Source organism: Hyperolius riggenbachi, chromosome 3 (assembly GCF_040937935.1).
Source record: "Hyperolius riggenbachi isolate aHypRig1 chromosome 3, aHypRig1.pri, whole genome shotgun sequence".
Classification (NCBI taxonomy): Eukaryota; Metazoa; Chordata; class Amphibia; order Anura; family Hyperoliidae; genus Hyperolius; species Hyperolius riggenbachi.
In genome coordinates, this window is record NC_090648.1 from 108566314 (window position 1) to 108585436 (window position 19123).

At 45.8% G+C, this 19123-nt stretch overlaps 1 protein-coding gene across 4 annotated transcripts in view; it reads left to right on the top strand.

Moving 5' to 3' along the window:
- TCF7L1 (transcription factor 7 like 1) overlaps positions 1 to 19123 on the top strand; it is a 278593-nt gene that overhangs the window by 8021 nt on the left and 251449 nt on the right. For all 4 annotated transcript variants that reach the window (XM_068274748.1, XM_068274745.1, XM_068274746.1 and 1 more), the window contains exon 2: positions 1285 to 1394. The gene's annotated coding sequence lies outside the window, so the exon portion shown is untranslated. The remainder of the gene's footprint in view (positions 1 to 1284; positions 1395 to 19123) is intronic.

Below are 19123 nucleotides of genomic sequence, written 5' to 3' on the forward strand. Positions count from 1 at the left end.
AAAATTATACATACCTGGGGCTTCCTCCAGCCCCCTTCAGGCTAATCGGTCCCTCACCAACTTCCCAGGTAGCCTGGATCCTCCACTAGGCGGCCCGGTTTTTCCGTCAGTTGGGGCAAGCGCAGTCCAGCCGTTCGCACTCGCCCAACGCGTTTCCGTGATGACGGGAGTGCAGCGTGGCATGCGCACAGTCTTCTCCCCAGGCTCTTTTAGTCAGGTTCTGCACCCGGCTAATTTTGGTAAGCACCCAGCTGTCCTCATCCACCTCCTATGCTGTAAGCAGAGTTATCCTCTGCGTTCCCTCCGTCATGCCCCATCCTGCTACTTTTTCATGCCACCCGGCTGAAAAAAAAAATCTGGGGAGAACACTGTGCGCAGTTTGCCCTGATTTGCGGAATTAACGGGGCATCTAGCGGAAGATCCAAGTGGCCCGGGAGGACAACAATCAACCGATTAGCCTGAAGAGGGCTGGAGGAAGTTCCAAGTCTGTACAATTTTTTTTTTATTTTTATCAGTCTCAGGTTTCCTTTAAGTGGATTTACTGTCTTCTGATATGCTGAGTTTAAAGGCAGCCATACACTGGTCGATTATGCCACCAGATTGACCAGCAGATAGATCCCTCTGTGATTGAAATCTGATCAAAGAGGGATCTATTGGCTGCCTACACTGCAAACAGATTTTGAATTGATTTCACTATGAAACCGATTCACAATCTGTGGAGCTGCCGCCGCCGTCCCCTGCATACATTACCTGGTCTCCCTGGTCTCCGCTGTCTCTTCACTTTACTTCCTGTCAGGGGAAGTTTAAACAGTAGAGGGCACTCTACTGTTTAAACTTCCCCCGACAGGAAGTAAGTGAAGCCAGCCGGAGCCCAGCGAGGAGAAGGGACTGTGGGGACAGCGGGCACACGTGCCGGCGGAACAGGTAATGTATTGCCACTAGCGTCGGTCGACGACATTCGAACTCCGCTATCGACGCTCTCTCGACCTGCCGCCGATCGAACGAAATTTTCCGCGCGAACAGATCGACGGGATCTATCGTTTTCAGGTGGAAATCGGTCGAACGGTTAGCGTTTGTGCATCGATTTCACAGCAGATTCGATCACAGTGATCGAATCTGCTGTCTATCGGCGGTAAATCGGGCAAATGTATGGGCACCTTTAGATGAATACACTGCAATGCTTGTAGCATAAAACAAACCCTTGTAAGGGTCATTTTAGTTTTGAGGGTAAAAGGCCTTTCTTTCATTTTTCCTGAGTTGGGTTCGTATTTTTCATTGTCACAGGATTCTGGCAAACCAGCAGGGATGTCTCATCTGGCCTCTAGAAGAAGGAGGGGGGGAGTAGAACCTGTGCTTACAGTCACCTGTTCGGGAGTTTGGCAGTAGAAAATAAGGTACTTTTAACCACTTCTACAAATCTACATTACTGTCTATGTCAAACTTTAATTAAACATTTTAGGTATGTTGCTTTAAAGCAGTGGGTGGAGCAACCAGTGGCATAGCTAGAGATTATGGGGCCCCATAGCAAAACTGTCATGTGGCCCTCAAATGTAGGCACTTTTAAGCAATGCCACCTGCCCCTACCCTAAGGATATGAGTTAATTGGGCAATTTAGTATTGCATTCTCATGCAAGTAGCACTGCACATACAGGTCCTTCTAAAAAAAATTAGCATATTGTGATAAAGTTCATTATTTTCTGTAATGTACTGATAAACATTAGACTTTCATATATTTTAGATTCATTACACACAACTGAAGTAGTTCAAGCCTTTTATTGTTTTAATATTGATGATTTTGGCATACAGCTCATGAAAACCCAAAATTCCTATCTCAAAAAATTAGCATATCATGAAAAGGTTCTCTAAACGAGCTATTAACCTAATCATCTGAATCAACTAATTAACTCTAAACAACTGCAAAAGATTCCTGAGGCTTTTAAAAACTCCCAGCCTGGTTCATTACTCAAAACCGCAATCATGGGTAAGACTGCCGTCCTGACTGCTGTCCAGAAGGCCATCATTGACACCCTCAAGCAAGAGGGTAAGACACAGAAAGAAATTTCTGAATGAATAGGCTGTATCCAGGCACCTCAGTGGGAAGTCTGTGGGAATGAAAAAATGTGGCAGAAAACGCTGCACAACGAGAAGAGGTGACCGGACCCTGAGGAAGATTGTGGAGAAGGACCGATTCCAGACCTTGGGGGACCTGCGGAAGCAGTGGACTGAGTCTGGAGTAGAAACATCCAGAGCCACTGTGTACAGGAGTGTGCAGGAAATGGGCTTCCGGTGCCGCATTCCCCAGGTCAAGCCACTTTTGAACCAGAAACAGTGGCAGAAGCACCTGACCTGGGCTACAGAGAAGCAGCACTCAACTGTTGCTCAGTGGTCCAAAGTACTTATTTCGGATGAAAGCAACTTTTGCATGTCATTCGGAAATCAAGGTGCCAGTGTGTGGAGGAAGACTGGGGAGAGGGAAATGCCAAAATGCCTGAAGTCCAGTGTCAAGTACCCACAGTCAGTGATGGTCTGGGGTGCCATGTCAGCTGCTGGTGTTGGTCCACTGTGTTTTATCAAGGGCAGGGTCAATGCAGCTAGCTATCAGGAGATTTTGGAGCACTTCATGCTTCCATCTGCTGAAAAGCTTTATGGAGATGAAGATTTCATTTTTCAGCACGACCTGGCACTTGCTCACAGTGCCAAAACCACTGGTAAATGGTTTACTGACCATGGTATTACTGTGCTCAATTGGCCTGCCAACTCTCCTGACCTGAACCCCATAGAGAATCTGTGGGATATTGTGAAGAGAAAGTTGAGAGACGCAAGACCCAACACTCTGGATGAGCTTAAGGCCGCTATCGAAGCATCCTGGGCCTCCATAACACCTGAGCAGTACCACGGGCTGATTGCCTCCATGCCATGCCGCATTAAAGCAGTAATTTCTGCAAAAGGATTCCCGACCAAGTATTGAGTGCATAACTGAACATAATTATTTGAAGGTTGACTTTTTTTGTTGTAAAAACACTTTTCTTTTATTGGTCAGATGAAATATGCTAATTTTTTGAGATAGGAATTTGGGGTTTTCATGAGCTGTATGCCAAAATCATCAATATTAAAACAATAAAAGGCTTGAACTACTTCAGTTGTGTGTAATGAATCTAAAATATATGAAAGTCTAGTGTTTATCAGTACATTACAGAAAATAATGAACTTCATCACAATATGCTAATTTTTTGAGAATGACCTGTAGTTCATGGCACTGAGACAAAGTCAGATGGTGGAGAAAGAAGATAAATCAATTCAATAGTGAATACATGAAGTACCCACTGGGCCCCCTCTGCTCCAGGGCCCCATAGCAGCTGCTATGGGTGCTATGGCTATTGTTACGCCCATTGGAGCACCTCACGGTACATGGCTAATTATTCTGGTTCGCATGCAGAATTCATGCACATTATATGCAGATTGACATTGGGCCAATCCAAATTGCCAGGACTTGCGCTTTGAGTCCTATGAGTGAAAAGCGTTTTACAAATGTTATTGTATTGTATGTGATTGGCTTATGTCTAAGCTTCATACCATCTACATGAAATTTGCATGCAATATGGAAGTATTTGGATCCCATTGGCCATCTCTACTTGCAGCCTCCTATTGAGCCTTTGGAAGGTAAAATAATAATATTGCGGAGAGATCGAGAGTAAAGCAGGCTCAATATGAATACAACCTGCTGAGGTGCAAGGAGTGTGAGCTTCCTGTTGGGAGTCAGCCAGGCAAAGGGATGCATCACCACTCTAAACAAACTGCATACAAGAAGGTTGCTCCGCTAACCCGGTGCAGCCACTTTACTGTATGCAGAGTAAAGGTGGCCATACACTTAGGCCTCTTTCACAGTGGAACGCTGCATTTGATGCGACCTTAAAGTCGCACAACGTGCCCCTAACGCAGCGCATGTAGATTATAAAATTGTACGTTATTTTGTACTACGTTATGTGTCTCTTGATGCACCGTTTTCGTTGCATGTGGCGTATGCGTTGCATTAAAAAAAAAAAAAAAAAACATTACTGAGCATGTGCAACACACACATAACGCAGCAAATGTATTGCTAAACGCACAGCATGCAGCACTTTCTAAATATTGCTACACGTAAGGAAATCCCGCACACACACAACGCAACGTGTGCTCTGTGAATGTCGCACAGACTTTATATTGCTGTGCGTTAGTCTGCGTTGGAACATTTTCTAACGTGCGACTTTAACGTCGCACTGTGAAAGAGGCCTTATAGATTTGCAGCAGATTCGACCATCAGATAGATTTCTGTCAGATGCTTGTCAAGTCGAATCTGACAGGAATCTGTCTGATGTGTACCACACACTAGGAACAGACTTCCAATAGATTTCAGAATGAAATCTTTTGGAAATCGATCTAAATACATTATTGGACCATTAGATCCAATGCAACTCTATGGGCCACCGATCTGCTGTCAGCAGCAGATCAACCTAGATTTCCCATCCAGTCAGATAGATCAAATCAATCGAAATCGGCCGCAAATGAATAGATCGGCTTATTAGATCGGTTATCGATCGATTCTATCGAATGGATCGATTGATGGCTGAAATCGTGAAATCGACCAGTGTATGGGCCCCTTAAGGCTTGGTTCCCATCTGTAACCGGATAATGCGCCGCCAGCGGGAGCAGGCAGTGTAGTGTCTGCTGTGGTCCAGCTGGAAGCCGGAGCAGATGCGTTACCCCCATAGGGTATAAGGTGGAAAGCATCCGCCTGCCCAGGATTATTGTGGAAGGTACAGATGTGCGGCCTTCTTACCGCAATGGATCCCACGGATCTGTTGCAGAGTGACAAGTGTGAATGGCTTTTATCTATAAAACTGGAGCAGTTCATTGTCAGCTTTGCTATGAGCGGACCCGGAGAACGGTAAAGAAAAATGTCAGTTTTCTGCTCAAGTAGGAACACAGCCTTAACCACTCTGCGACCGCCCAACGCCAACCGGCGCTCACAGAGTGGCTCCCCCAGGACCGCCTAACGCCGACCGGCGCCCACAGAGTGGCTCCTCAGGACCGCCTGATGCTGATTGGTGTCTGGTCCTGGGGGCGGCGATTAGCAGAGATCGCGCGCGCATCCCCGTTGACTGACGGACCGGAGCTCCGAGATCAGCCTGCCTGCCTGCCTGCGATCGAGGGCAGCAAGCTGTTAGAAGGGGGAAAAAACAGTTTGTTTACATGTACAGCGCTGCGATCTACGGCAGCGCTGTAAGGGGACAGCTTAGTGACAAAGCTGTTCCCTTTGAGTGGCCCACAATGTGATCCCCTCTCATAGGCTGATGCCTATGCGAGGTGATCACTGATTGGATCTCGTGGGGAGGGAGGGAAATAAAAAGAAAATAGAGAAATTTATTAAAAAATAAATAAGAATAAAATTAATAACAATAAAAAAACAACTCTGCAGTAATCAGATGCCACCAACAGAAAGCTCTGTTGGTGGCAAGAAAAGGAAGTAAGATTCATTTGCGTGGTAACTTGTATGGCTCTGCAGCGAGTTGTTAAAGCTGCAGAGCACTGAATTGTAAAAAAATAGCATGGTCACTAGGGGGTGGTGGTGATCCTCAAGTGGTTAAAGTGTACCTGAGCCAAAGCTCTTGTACACATTTCGATACTTACCTAATGAGAGGGAAGCCTCAGGATCCTATCGAGGCTTCCCTCCCTGCTCTAATCTCCCCTGTCCATGAGCGTACCTTTTCTTGCAGCGTGGCCGTGCAAGTCCGCCCACACATGTGCAGTGAGCCGGAGCAGCTGACTCCATGCTATTGTGCATGTACGCGTTACTACTGCGCGGCCACGCAGCAAGAAGAGAAGTGGCGCGGATCTGATGTAGAGAGGGGCTGCGCTCTCTCTTCAGTTGAGTATCTTATTTAGGTTCCGAGCTTCAGCTCGGGATCACTTTAAAGTGGCACTGAAGAGAGAAAAAACTATGTTGTAATGGTTTTTATGTGCAGTACTTACTGATACTGATACATTGCATAACGCTGTCATATTTGCAATTACAAGCCACACTGTGTATTTTAAACTATGAAAAAAGCAGTTGCGTAAAATTCAAGGGAAAAAGAGGGGTTAAGGGGTATATGCAACAGGTCTAAGCAGACTTATTTTTTATGTGAAAAAATATAAAAATATGAAATCTTTATTAACCACTTCAGCCCTCAGTCGTTTTCACTTTATGCATCCGAGCAATGTTCACCTCCCATTCATTAGACTAAAACTTTATCACTACTTTTCTGCCACCAATTAGGCTTTCTTTGGGTGGTACATTTTGCTAAGAGCTACTTTACTGTAAATGCATTTTAACAGTAAGAATAAGAAAAAAAAAACGGAAAAAAGTCATTATTTCTCAGTTTTCGGCCATTATAGTTTTAATATAATACATGCCTCCATAATCAAAACCCACGTATTGTATTTGTCCCGGTTATTAAACCGTTTAAATTATGTCCCTACCACAATGTATGGCGACAATATTTTAATTGGAAATAAAGGTGCATTTTTTCAGTTTTGCATCCATCACTATTTACAAGCTTATAATAATAAAAAAAAAATAGAAATATTTCATCCTTACATAGATATTTCAAAAGTTTAGACCCTTAGGTAAATATATATATATATATATATATATATATATATATATATATATATATATATATATATATATATATATATATATTTTTTATTGTAATGTTTGTTTGTTTTTTAATTATTAAACATTTTATTTGGGTATTTTTGGAAGAGTGGGATGTAAATAGTAATTTTTGTAATGTAAATATATGTTTATTTTTATTTTTTTTATGCAGATATAGTTTTACTTTTTGGCTACAACATGGCAACCTTAGGTTTGTTTACATGACGTCACTCTAAGCGTAATGTACGCTTAGAGGGAGGTAGGGGGGACATAGGAGGCAGAAAAAGCTAGGTTTCCGAGAGAAGCTGTCGCTTTTTCTGCGGGGGAGAGGAATCGGTGATCGGGCACCATAGCCCAATTCACTGATTCCCTGGCTAACGAACCGCGGGCCGGGAGCGCGCGTGCATGCGTGCGATCGGCCGCGGGAGTGCACATGGCCTCCTGGACGTAGCTTCTACGTCCAGGAGGCGAAAGTATTTAATGATATATTCAAAAATAGTAACATTAAAAGACACAGAACAAAGCTTCATAGAGTAATCGCTCAATCAATCACGCACATCCCCACATACATACATCTAAGATCACCTAATGTGATCAGGGATCCAAGAAAAACCCCACATAAACAGGCCTGTAAAGTTGTAATATGGATTACATCACTGTTGAATACGAGACTTCAAAAAAAGGCAGGCTTGAAAGAGTTCACAGCAAGAAGGCTAATAGCCAATAGGCAAGCACATTTGAGCAGCACAATTGAACCTGTATGCCAAAAAGCAAACAGATAGGTTAGCCAAGCTTGCAATGAAGCACAGCAGCAAACAGCAAGCTGAAAGAGTTCACAGCAGGTGGTTGCAGGTCAAGCAAGCACAGTTTTGTTAGGAGGTGCAGTTTAAGGGGTGTTTGCTACTGTTCCAGGTCCGGACCTGATGAAGTAGGATTCTGCTTGTGTCCAGCTTAATAAGTGTCCATGAAGTAATCGGTCTCTCAAACCCACTGCCGGAGCTCATGGCTGGGGGAGTGACCTAAAGCTAGGAACCTGGATGCTGGATCACCTGTCCTGCCCGTGCTCAGGCAATCGAAAGGTTTGCACTATCAAACCGTTTGTAAACCAGTAAATGGTAGAGTCCCGGGCCCCTGCTGTGCAGCGTTTGCATGGGTGCTGTCTTGCTGTGTATGATAGAGCAGTGTTCTCCCCAGGCTCTTTTAGCCGGGTGCTCCACCCGGCTAGTTTTGGTGAGCACCCGGCTATCATCGGCTCAACTCCACCTCTGCTGTAAGCAGAAATGTGCAGAGAAGCACTGGCCCAGCATTCTTTCATCTCGCCCCACCCGGCTACTTTTTCATGCCACCCGGCTGGAAAAAAATTCTGGGGAGAACACTGTAGAGTGGAGAGTCGATCCTGCCATGAAAAGGCCTCAGCGTGATGCTCCAAGATTGAAAATCCAAACCGAGCTAGCAGCAGCAGCATGGGGTATGTGAGGGGACGTGTGGGGAGCAGATACCTCAGCAGTTCTGTGTTAGGATCATGCCAGCAGCCGTGCCATGTTTCGCCAGGTCTACCGGCTTCTTCAAAGGGAGGCATAGTTTTAACATCCCACAGTGTCCTGCCCTATATGCATAGCACACAGTCAATCACGCAGGCGTCCGTGCGCGTCACACCTCCCTGCCCCCAGAGTTACAACCAATCGAAGGGCCAGAACACCGGACCAAAATACAAGAGACCATGCAGGGTGGCACCTGCACATCAAAGATTCATGAAAATTGAGTGGCAAGAGCGAGGGGGGGGAGGAGGGGGGACGGCAGATGGGAAAAACCAGGTACATAAACATTAGATTAAAACCATACATGTAATAGGATTCCAACAATGATCGGGTATGTAACATAAAGTCAAGAAAAGAGCAGAGCTTATGACCCTTTCAACTTCTCTGCAGTAAAAATCCTATCTAAGGCCTCATTCGCATTATGATGCGCAGATGGCCGTGCTATCGGAACGCAACGCGTACGATCACACGCCATCTGCGTTTCCATGCGTTGCGTGGCTGATCCCATTCACTGTAGTGAATTGGTCAGCTGTGCGTTTTGGAGGGTTGTAGGTTCATGGAGGGAGAAGTCTAGGGTGCCAGTACATCTGTGCCTATAAGCTCCTGTGTTGTAAATCCGGGCCTGACACTTGTCAATCTATACAGTGTGACTGTACTATATGGCTATGAAGAACTAGTTCTTTGACAAGTAAAATAGTCCTTTTACTGCAAATGCATTTCATCTGAGCATATAAGTTTAAACCTGAAGAGCCGCTTTACTCTGTACCTGCCTGCATTGGATATCTGCCCCTGACAGGAACTGGTAAGAGGTAGCTGACAAGCTGTCAGTAACTTCCGCCCCACAGAGCTCTGTGCCTGAGGCTTCTTCAGTGCAGGCCCAGCCATGGCTGGATTTGTAACTCTAGTATCAGAACTAGTGGAAACTGCTGAGCCGTGCATTTCTGACCTGTGTGCATAGGAGAGCGTTATTAACTAATACACTGACATGTCACTAATCTCCGTCATATAAACATTTGGGGGCCTGTGTGTGAGGATTCACCCTCCACTGCACAGCCACGTTAGTAATGCTCTGAGTAGCAGGTGAGTTAAACCCTTTGGAAATATGCAATTACTCATATAAATTAATTTTGCTAGCAAAGCGTTTATTTGCTCGATTCCCCACTGGAGCGTGCTTATATGTTACCTTGTAAAACAGATTCAAGTTAACTTGACAAGTAATAAAGGCAAGTCAGCCATGCGTGTCATGTTCGCTCCGCTATGATTAACCCATCACCACCAGATGGGATCCTTCTCATAGTTACATGGGGATAACTCTTCTGACTGCCACTGTAGGATGTTTACAGTATCTCTGCACATTCCTGGCTCATTATGCTTTGCGGGCAGCTGATGCTTCCATCAGTATGTATCTATTGCGTTGTTTTAGGATATGTTGGAAGATTCCACTGTACCTCAGTACTGAAAGGCAGTGATGGAATGTAACGCCAACCTTCTCGGGAACAGTTTTCAGCTGCAGACTTGTTCAGGGAGTGGGTACAAAAATCATCCAACTCCGACTCCTCAGTTTATGAAACAACCGACTCCAACTCCAGGTACCCAAAATCACTCTGATTTTGACTCCTTGGGCTTGATTCACAAAACGGTGCTAACTTAGTTAGCACACCTACAAGCTCCTTATAGTTTAGCGCGATAAGTTAGTGCACGTGACACGTCGCATCGGGTGCGATCAAACCGTCGCACCCGGTGCACCTAAACCGACGCACCAGGTGCGCCCGAAACAGCGCACCGTGCGACGCTTCAGGCGCACCCGGTGCGAAGTTTTGGGTGTACTGGGGGCAACGTTTTGATCGCACCCGGTGCAACGTTTCGCGCGCGATCAATAAAAGTTTTGGGCGTGCTAACGGCTTAGCACTGTAGTTAGCACGCCCAAAGCTTTTAGGCAAGCTAACTGAGTTAGCACCCTTTTGTGAATAGAGCCCCTTGACTCTTGCAGGGCTATGGAATGGATACAAAAAACATCCGACTCCACCTCCAGGGGCAAATCCAGGATTTTTAAGGGAAGGATTCCTGAAAGGTCTCTCTCAGCCAGGCACAATACAGTATAATAATATGGTAGGACATCATGCTGGGTACACATAATGCAATTTCCCGACCGATAACGGGATCATTCAGGAGCAGTTTGGATACAGATAATAATGAGGACAGCCGACATTGCTAATGAAGGGGAAAGTGAAGCATTCACACAGCAGGGCACAGGGCTGTGCTCATGCCTGACTCTGTTAAGTTCCCCAGAGCTGCTGCATGCTCTGTACACACATTGCTGCTCCATGCTCTGTACACACGCTGCTGCTCCATGCTCTGTACACACACTTCTGCTGCTCCATGCTCTGTACACACGCTGCTGCTCCATGCTCTGTAGGATAGATTCCCCGCTCGATCCCGGTGGGGACGAGCGGGAATCGAGGGCGTGGACGATCAGGGATGCGCTGGCATCGAGCCAGCAGCTCGATCCGGCGCATAATTGCATCCATGTATGCCCAGCATAACATGCTCAGCTTTTATGAGGTGGTGAATGCTAATGTGGATATTGGGAATGCTGTAGATGTGATATACTTGGACTTAACAGCCTTCTTTACTATTCCCCACAACAGTTTGGTGCAGAAGTTGAGGATGCCAGGACTGGGAAATATTATGTGTGCTTGGATAAAGAACTTGCTAATGGACTGAAAGCAAAGATTTGTAGTCAATGGATCATATTAAAACTGGGTGACTGTTAGCAGTGGGGTCCCACAGGGGTAGGTACTGGGTCCCGTACTCTTCTTTTATCTATACCCTGCACTCAGAAGCTGTTCTCTGCCAGTAAATCGTTTTATGGCTGTAATTCCTTATCAGTTAAGATTTTATTATAGTCTGTTTGGGACCCGACTGGAGAGAAACTGTCATTTGCATACCTGACAGTTAACAGCCTAGTTATCAATACGCTTGGTATTGTACATACACAAGTTTATCTCAACATGTCACATGCCACCTTGGGTATTTTTGAGGCCGGTTTCAGTGGGGGAGCGGTGATGATCGCATCGCACTGCAATGCTAAAAATAGCCTTCATAGATTACCGCGTCAATAATGCGCAGTTATCTCCCTTCTGGCTGCAGGAAGTGAGGTTCTCAAGTGCTCACTTCCTGTGGCTGAAATTTGAATTGCGTGGAAGTGTTTTAAAAAAAATACGCTTCCATGCATATGCACCACAATGCAAACTGCAAACATTTTGAAATCTCTGCGTCGCCATAGACTTACACGGTTTCCAGTCGCTGCGCATGTTGCCAGACAATGCGCTGTTGCCCGTGCTTCAAATTTGCCACATCTGGCGCATTGCACTGCACCAGGTATGAAATGCCCCATAGACTTTCATTGGTGTAGCGTTAACCTGCGGCAAAACAGGGTAACGCACTGTGTCAGTGTGAAAGGGGCCTTAAAATTAACCCAAGGTGGACCTTTTGTAAAAAAACAAACAATAGCCGAATCAGGTGGCCTTAATTATGGCCACTCCTACATCTCACAATCATCCAACCAAAGGTGAATAAAACCCCAAAACCCCCACGACAACGCTGCAGCTCTGGCTCTGTGTCTCAACACAGAGTACAGAGCAATGAGGCAGGGCAGCGGCAAGGGAGAAGCAGAGCTGCCCAATCAGAGCTGGGGAAGGGGTGTTCCTAACTCCAGAGTGGGTGTTTTGCAGGAGTGCATCTCCTGCAAGGGACGCCCCTTCCCCCTGTTAGCTGCCAACAAGCTGCTTGTCGCCAGTTTTGAGGGTTGACCGTGCAGTACTAGGGTGGGGGCAGAGGCATGTCATGGGGCAGGGAACATGCCTTTGTGTTCCTCCCATCTGCTTCCCTTGCGTTGCCTCGGGTACACTTTAAGGCACAAGGTCTCCTGTGCCTACGGGCTCCAGAAATGTACATCCTGCCCTGGTTACATTGTATGCGTTATTATGAGACATACTTTTCACCCACATCTTAGTGTTTTGCAGGAATGCATCTCTCATCTGTCCCCCTCTACTGATGAAACTGCTAAATTATTCATCTGTGCACTAATCATTTCATATCTGGATTGCTGTGGTTCTTTACCGACAGGCTTGGCACTGGCCTAGCTGGCACCACTTCAGTCTTATCATGAATGCAGCTGTCAGACTTGTCCACCTTACCAGTTACAGCACTAATGATGATGCCCACACTGCACTAACTAACTATTCCTTAGCTAAATTCTACCATCTGCCTTCTGTATAAAGGCCTGAGTGGCTTATCTGTTAAGCTTGTCACACACCTTACAGTCTGGGCGTATAATGTACTAACTACAGTTAGTGCCATCTCTCTACTTGAAGCACACCTGGACTTGCAAAAAAAGTTACCTGGGGCTTTTTCCCGCCCCCCCCCCCCCCCCTCCATAGTCTGTCAGGTCTTTTGTTGTCCCCTGGATCCCCTCCATTGAGCCGCAGCTCCAAAACATCTGACTGGAACTCCAGTTGCGCCTACTGTGCATACAGGGCACCTGTCCACTCACCATCTCAATTGTGTTCCTGGTGCTGGGAGTGTTCCATGCATGCGCCATTCATTCTCTTCATAACGCTCCCAGCGACAGGAGCGAATCAAGAAGATGTGTGGACTGGGCCACGCATGCGTAGTAGATAGGCAGCACGTGCGCAGTCAGCCGCGACCAACCCGACCAGGAAGTAGGCTTGGGAGGTCAGTAGGCAGTACCGGAGGGGGATGGAAGAGAACTGGGGAGCAGTTGGCATGAGGAGAGCCGGCTAAACATGTCTGCTCCCCCCGTTTTTAATTTTATTTTGCAGTAAAGTTATCCTTTAAGGTTTTGTGTTCTCTCGTTGTGTAGGCTTTCCCCGTGTACTCCAGATTTTCCTATATCTCCCCCTCAAAAAAGATGATCCTACTGATAAGTGAAGTTTCTCTCTATATCAGCACTCTGTTGCTGAAGTATTGCAGAAAATGTCAGTTATTGTATATAAATGTATTGTAATAACGTTGTCTATAGAGATCATTTTGTAATCAATATGGATCATACACAGAACAGCTATTAATAAATTGATCTGGGATTATCCAACTTCTTGCTAATTAGCAGTCATAGCACAAGCCAGATCCATTTGGGACATTTAAGGCTTGATTCACAAAGCGGTGCTAACAGTTAGCACCCTGGTGAAAAGCCCCTTATCACGCCTAAACTAAGTTTAGGCGTGATAAGTTTAGGCATGATAAGTTTAAGCGTAATAAGTTTAGGCGTGATAAGTTTAACCACCCTGGCGTTCTGATTAAATCGCCAGGGTGGCTGCGGGAGGGTTTTTTTTAAATAAAAAAAAAACTATTTCATGCAGCCAACTGAAAGTTGGCTGCATGAAAGCCCACTAGAGGGCGCTCCGGAGGCGATCTTCCGATCGCCTCCGGCGCCCAGAATAAACAAGGAAGGCCGCAATGAGCGGCCTTCCTTGTTTTGCTTATATCGTCGCCATAGCGATGAGCAGAGTGACGTCATCGACGTCAGCCGACGTCCTGACGTCAGCCGCCTCCGATCCAGCCCTTAGCGCTGGCCGGAACTTTTTGTTCCGGCTACGCTGGGCTCAGGCGGCTGGGGGGACCCTCTTTCGCCGCTACTCGCGGCGGATCGCCGCAGAGCGGCGGCGATCAGGCAGCACACGCGGCTGGCAAAGTGCCGGCTGCGTGTGCTGCTTTTTATTTGATGTAAATCGGCCCAGCAGGGCCTGAGCGGCAGCCTCCGGCGGTGTTGGACGAGCTGAGCTCGTCCAGACCGCTCAGGTGGTTAAGCACCAACTGGGTTAGCACCGCAGTGCACAGCTGATCAAAAGTTTTGTGCTAGCAAAGTCTGGTGCACTTGGCATAGAGTTTAATGGCGCTGCTTTGTGCGCGGGACTTTGCGCGCGATCTAAACTTATCTATACTTATCACGCATAAACTTATCACGCCTAAACTTAACACGCTTAAACTGGCTTTTCACCAGCGTAGTGCAATGGTTATCACACCTAAAGTTGCTAACTGGATTATCACCGCTTTGTAAATCGAGCCCTTAGACTTTCTTTGGGTGCAGGAAGGGCTATTAGGCCTAAAGCACTCTGCTGTGTGTGATTGTTTTTCTGTATGGTCTATAGCAATTTTTCTCAATATTTATAACAGCATAAGAAGGATTAAGAAGAATGATGTTTCTTCAGTATCCCACTGTCGGTAACATTATATTAAGTACCTCATCACATTTCTCTATTGTTACAAGTACTCAGGCATAGCTCCCAGCTCTCCATCTTTTGGATGGACAGTCCCTCTTTGGGAACCCTGTCTCCTTGTTTCTTCCTAATTTGTCCCTCTTTTAGGACTCCTTTACAGAGCTACGTAAATATATGTATTTTTGTACTGAAAAAATGTTTTAATATACTCTAAAGCAGGGGTCTCAAACTCAATTTACCTGGGGGCCGCAGGAGGCAAAGTCAGGATGAGGCTGGGCCGCATAAGGGATTTCACGCATAAGGGTGTCCCCGCCGCAAAACGAGGGCTGCAGAGACCCCAAATCGCCTGGGGGGCAATCCCCTGGCATTTCCTGGAAGGGGCAGAGCTTTCAGCTTCAGCTCTGCCCCTCCTGACGTCAATCGCGGCGCATCGCTGCCTCTCCCCGCCCCTCTCTGTGAAGGAAGAGTGAGAGGGGCGGGCAGAGGCGGCGATGCACCGCGATTGACGTCAGGAGGGGCAGAGCTGAAGCTGAAAGCTCTGCCCCTTCCAGGAAATGCCGGCAGATTGCCCCTCGGGCGATTTTGGGGCTCTGCAGCCCTCGTTTAGCGGCGGGGATGCGGCGGATTACTTTGGAGCACTGAAGCGAGCTATAAGAAAGCTTTTGCCGGCGCGGGCCACAAAATATTGTATCGAGGGCTGCGAGGGCCGCGAGTTTGAGACCCCTGCTCTAAAGGTTATTTATATCCTTTAAATTGATATATTTATTATTTTTTATGTGTTAATATGAAGTAAAATGAAACAGGATAGAAAGGACCAGTGTGGTCAGAATTATAAAACAACATATTTTTCCTATAAAATCTTTATGGTATTTGTGACTAGGGTGTGTGTCAGGGGCGTGATTAGGGGTGTAGCAGGGGTGTGGCCTAAGTGTCTCTTTCTGATTTCAAAATGTTGGAAGGTATGCTCAGTACCTGTGTAAAAAGTCCTGAAATTACTTACACAAATTTACGAAAGCGTGTTGGTTTATGGGAAGTCTTTCTCCGCTTCCATATGGACTCGTCCGCTACATTATCCCTACATTGCATTCTGTGCACCATTGTTTTGTGTACCGTTGTTGAACGCTGTAATGTCCCAGTGTAAAATTGTTTAACGTTCTAATGCCTTCTCTATCGTGCAGCGCTGCATAATATGTTAGCACTTTTTAAATAACTTTTATTTATAATAATAATAATAATAAAATCTTCAGGGAGAGAGCACTGAACGCTTTGTGCCTACGCAATAGCAAAAATCGCACAAAGCCACACATTTGCGGCTGTAAGTGTTGCGCACGAGTAGCTAAGAGGAAGTAGTGGAGTTACGTGGACCGCAGGTGGAATGCATTGGCTATAGGCAGCGGCATATGTAAGTTAACCTCTCCTGCGTGCAGCACTATTTAATTTAAATTTCGATTACGAGTAGCTACAGTGGGCTGCAAAAGTATTCGGCCCCCTTGAAGTTTTCCACATTTTGTCACATTACTGCCACAAACATGCATCAATTTTATTGGAAGTCCACGTGAAAGACCAATACAAAGTGGTGTACTTGTGAGAAGTAGATCTAAAATCATACATGATTCCAAACATTTTTTACAAATAAATAACTGCAAAGTGGGGTGTGCGTAATTATTCGGCCCCCTGAGTCAATACTTTGTAGAATCACCTTTTGCTGCAATTACAGCTGCCAGTCTTTTAGGGTATGTCTCTACCAGCTTTGCACATATAGAGACTGAAATCCTTGCCCATTCTTCTTTGCAAAACAGCTCCAGCTCAGTCAGATTAGATGGACAGCGTTTGTGAACAGCAGTTTTCAGATCTTGCCACAGATTCTCGATTGGATTTAGATCTGGACTTTGACTGGGCCATTCTAACACATAGATATGTTTTGTTTAAAACCATTCCATTGTTGCCCTGGCTTTATGTTTAGGGTCATTGTCCTGCTGGAAGGTGAACCTCCGCCCCAGTCTCAAGTCTTTTGCAATCTCCAAGAGGTTTTCTTCCAAGTTTGCCCTGTATTTGGCTCCATCCATCTTCCCGTCAACTCTGACCAGCTTCCCTGTCCCTGCTGAAGAGATGCACCCCCCGAGCATGATGCTGCCACCACCATATTTGACAGTGGGGATGGTGTGTTCAGAGTGATGTGCAGTGTTAGTTTTCCGCCCCACATAACGTTTTGCATTTTGGTCAAAAAGTTCAGTTTTGGTCTCATCTGACCAGAGCACCTTCTTCCACATGTTTACTGTGTCCCCCACATGGCTTGTGGCAAACTGCAAACGGGACTTCTTATGCTTTCTGTTAACAATGCCTTTCTTCTTGCCACTTTTCCATAAAGGCCAACTTTGTACAGTGCATGACTAATAGTTGTCCTATAGACAGAGTCTCCCACCTGAGCTGTAGATCTCTGCAGCCCGTCCAGAGTCACCATGGGCCTCTTGACTGCATTTCTGATCAGCGCTCTCCTTGTTCGGCCTGTGAGTTTAGGTGGATGGCCTTGTCTTGGTAGGTGTACTGTTGTGCCATACTCCTTCCATTTCAGAATGATCGCTTGAACAGTGCTCCGTGGGATGTTCAAGGCTTTGGAAATCTTTTTGTAGCCTAAGCCTGCTTTAAATCTCTCAATAACCTTATCCCTGAGCTGTCTGGTGTGTTCTTTGGACTTCATGGTGTTGTTGCTCCCAAGATTCTCTTAGACAACCTCTGAGGCCTTCACAGAGCAGCTGTATTAGTACTGACATTAGATTACACACAGGTGCACTCTATTTAGTCATTAGCACTCATCAGGCAATGTCTATAGGCAACTGACTGCACTCAGATCAAAGGGGGGGGCGAATAATTGTGCACACACCACTTTGCAGTTATTTATTTGTAAAAAATGTTTGGAATCATGTATGATTTTTGTTCCACTTCTCATGTGTACACCACTTTGTGTTGGTCTTTCATGTGGAATTCCAATAAATTTGATTCATGTTTGTAGCAGTAATGTGACAAAATGTGGAAAACTTCAAGGGGGCCGAATACTTTTGCAACCCACTATATTTTTTATTTATTTAATTAAGTATTTATATAGCGCCGACATATTACGCAGCGCTGTACAGAGTATATGTAATCGTAGTGCACAACACTAGTGGCTATTTTTACTAGTGCACGAGTAGCCTCATGCTACTGCACAGGTGCAGACTGTACACACTCATGTGTATTTGCACATGTGCAGTATGACCACACTTGTACACAGACACTAACATGACTATACAGTATACTCGGTAAAAGCGCTGTGGAAGATGTCAGTGGTTATAAATATTAAAGTAATAACAACACAGTATTGTATTCTGAGGAAAACAAAAACTTTGCTTTCTTAAAACAGAAAGAATTTGCGAAAATTTAGGTTGGAGTGAGCTTGAGAGGTCTCCCAGTGCATCACTGCTGAATATTGTATTCTGTAACATATTTTGTATCCACCTTCTCTCTCTTTGTCCACAAGAGGGAGCCAAACAATCATGCCTTTTTTTTCTTCCTTCCTTTCCCTCTCTGTTTTATTTTTTTAAGTAAAAAGTTAACAACTTTCATACCTCGGGCAGTATTCTGGCCTTATCCTGTCAATACATCGCAGCTCCGTATTGTACAGCAGGAGATATGTTCAGGGTGGCAGCCCTTATATAGGGGGTTTTAGATGAATACAGAGACAAATGCTTTACATTCTGGAAGGTTGGGGGAGTGCCTCCCAGGCACTAATGTGGGATTAGCATATAGCGCACCTGGGTTTGGGGGTTTCTTGGGCATACAGACACACTGCTTTCAGAAAAGGTTAGGTTGAAGCACAAATACAGTCAGGGAGTTGAGGGAACCATTATGAAGATTTCTGCAAAGAGCTGACAGAACTGAACTTAGTCATTTTACTATGTGAGCCATTTTCCAGAACTCCTCCTAAATCCAGCTGCTATAGCAGATTTTGTTATGAGACTGTTAAATTACTGTGCAGCAAAAGGAAGGGCTTAGGGGTAATTTGATGTATGAATACAGAAGTTACCAGCTAGCCACAGACATATACATTTTCCCATTTGATTCCTACCAGATTCTATCAATCTGATGGAATCTGCCAGAAATCTATTGCCCAACATATATCATATATCCCAACATATCTGATCTGTCGACTGGCCATAGCGCTTTATTCAGGGCCAGGCCAAGAAAGAGGTAGCCTCTGGCCGTAGAGTTGTGAGGGTGCCCAGAGGTCCCCCCCCCCCCAAGTGTCACACCTTCCCCAGCTGTGGTGATTGCAGTTATGAGTGGAGAACTCACCTCTCCATGTTCCCTCACATGCGTCTTCTCCCTAGCGCCGCTCTGAGCCAGACTCCATGGCTGTAGAGTCTCTCACTACGTGACACTTTTTTTGGGTGGGAAGTATTATCACATAACACTGGCAGCCTCACTTAGTCCTGACCCCTCCTGTATGAGAAAGCCACTTGCCGAATGGGGAAACGGAGGGCGAGGGGCGCTGTAGTATGGGCACGCATGGGCTAACGCTAGAGAGAGAGTGCATGTTAGACTGTGCATGTTGGAGAATGCATAGGTGGCATCTATAGCTGGAGAGGAGCGGAATCACAGAGACCTTTACTGGTTACTGGGAGAGGGTGCGAGCC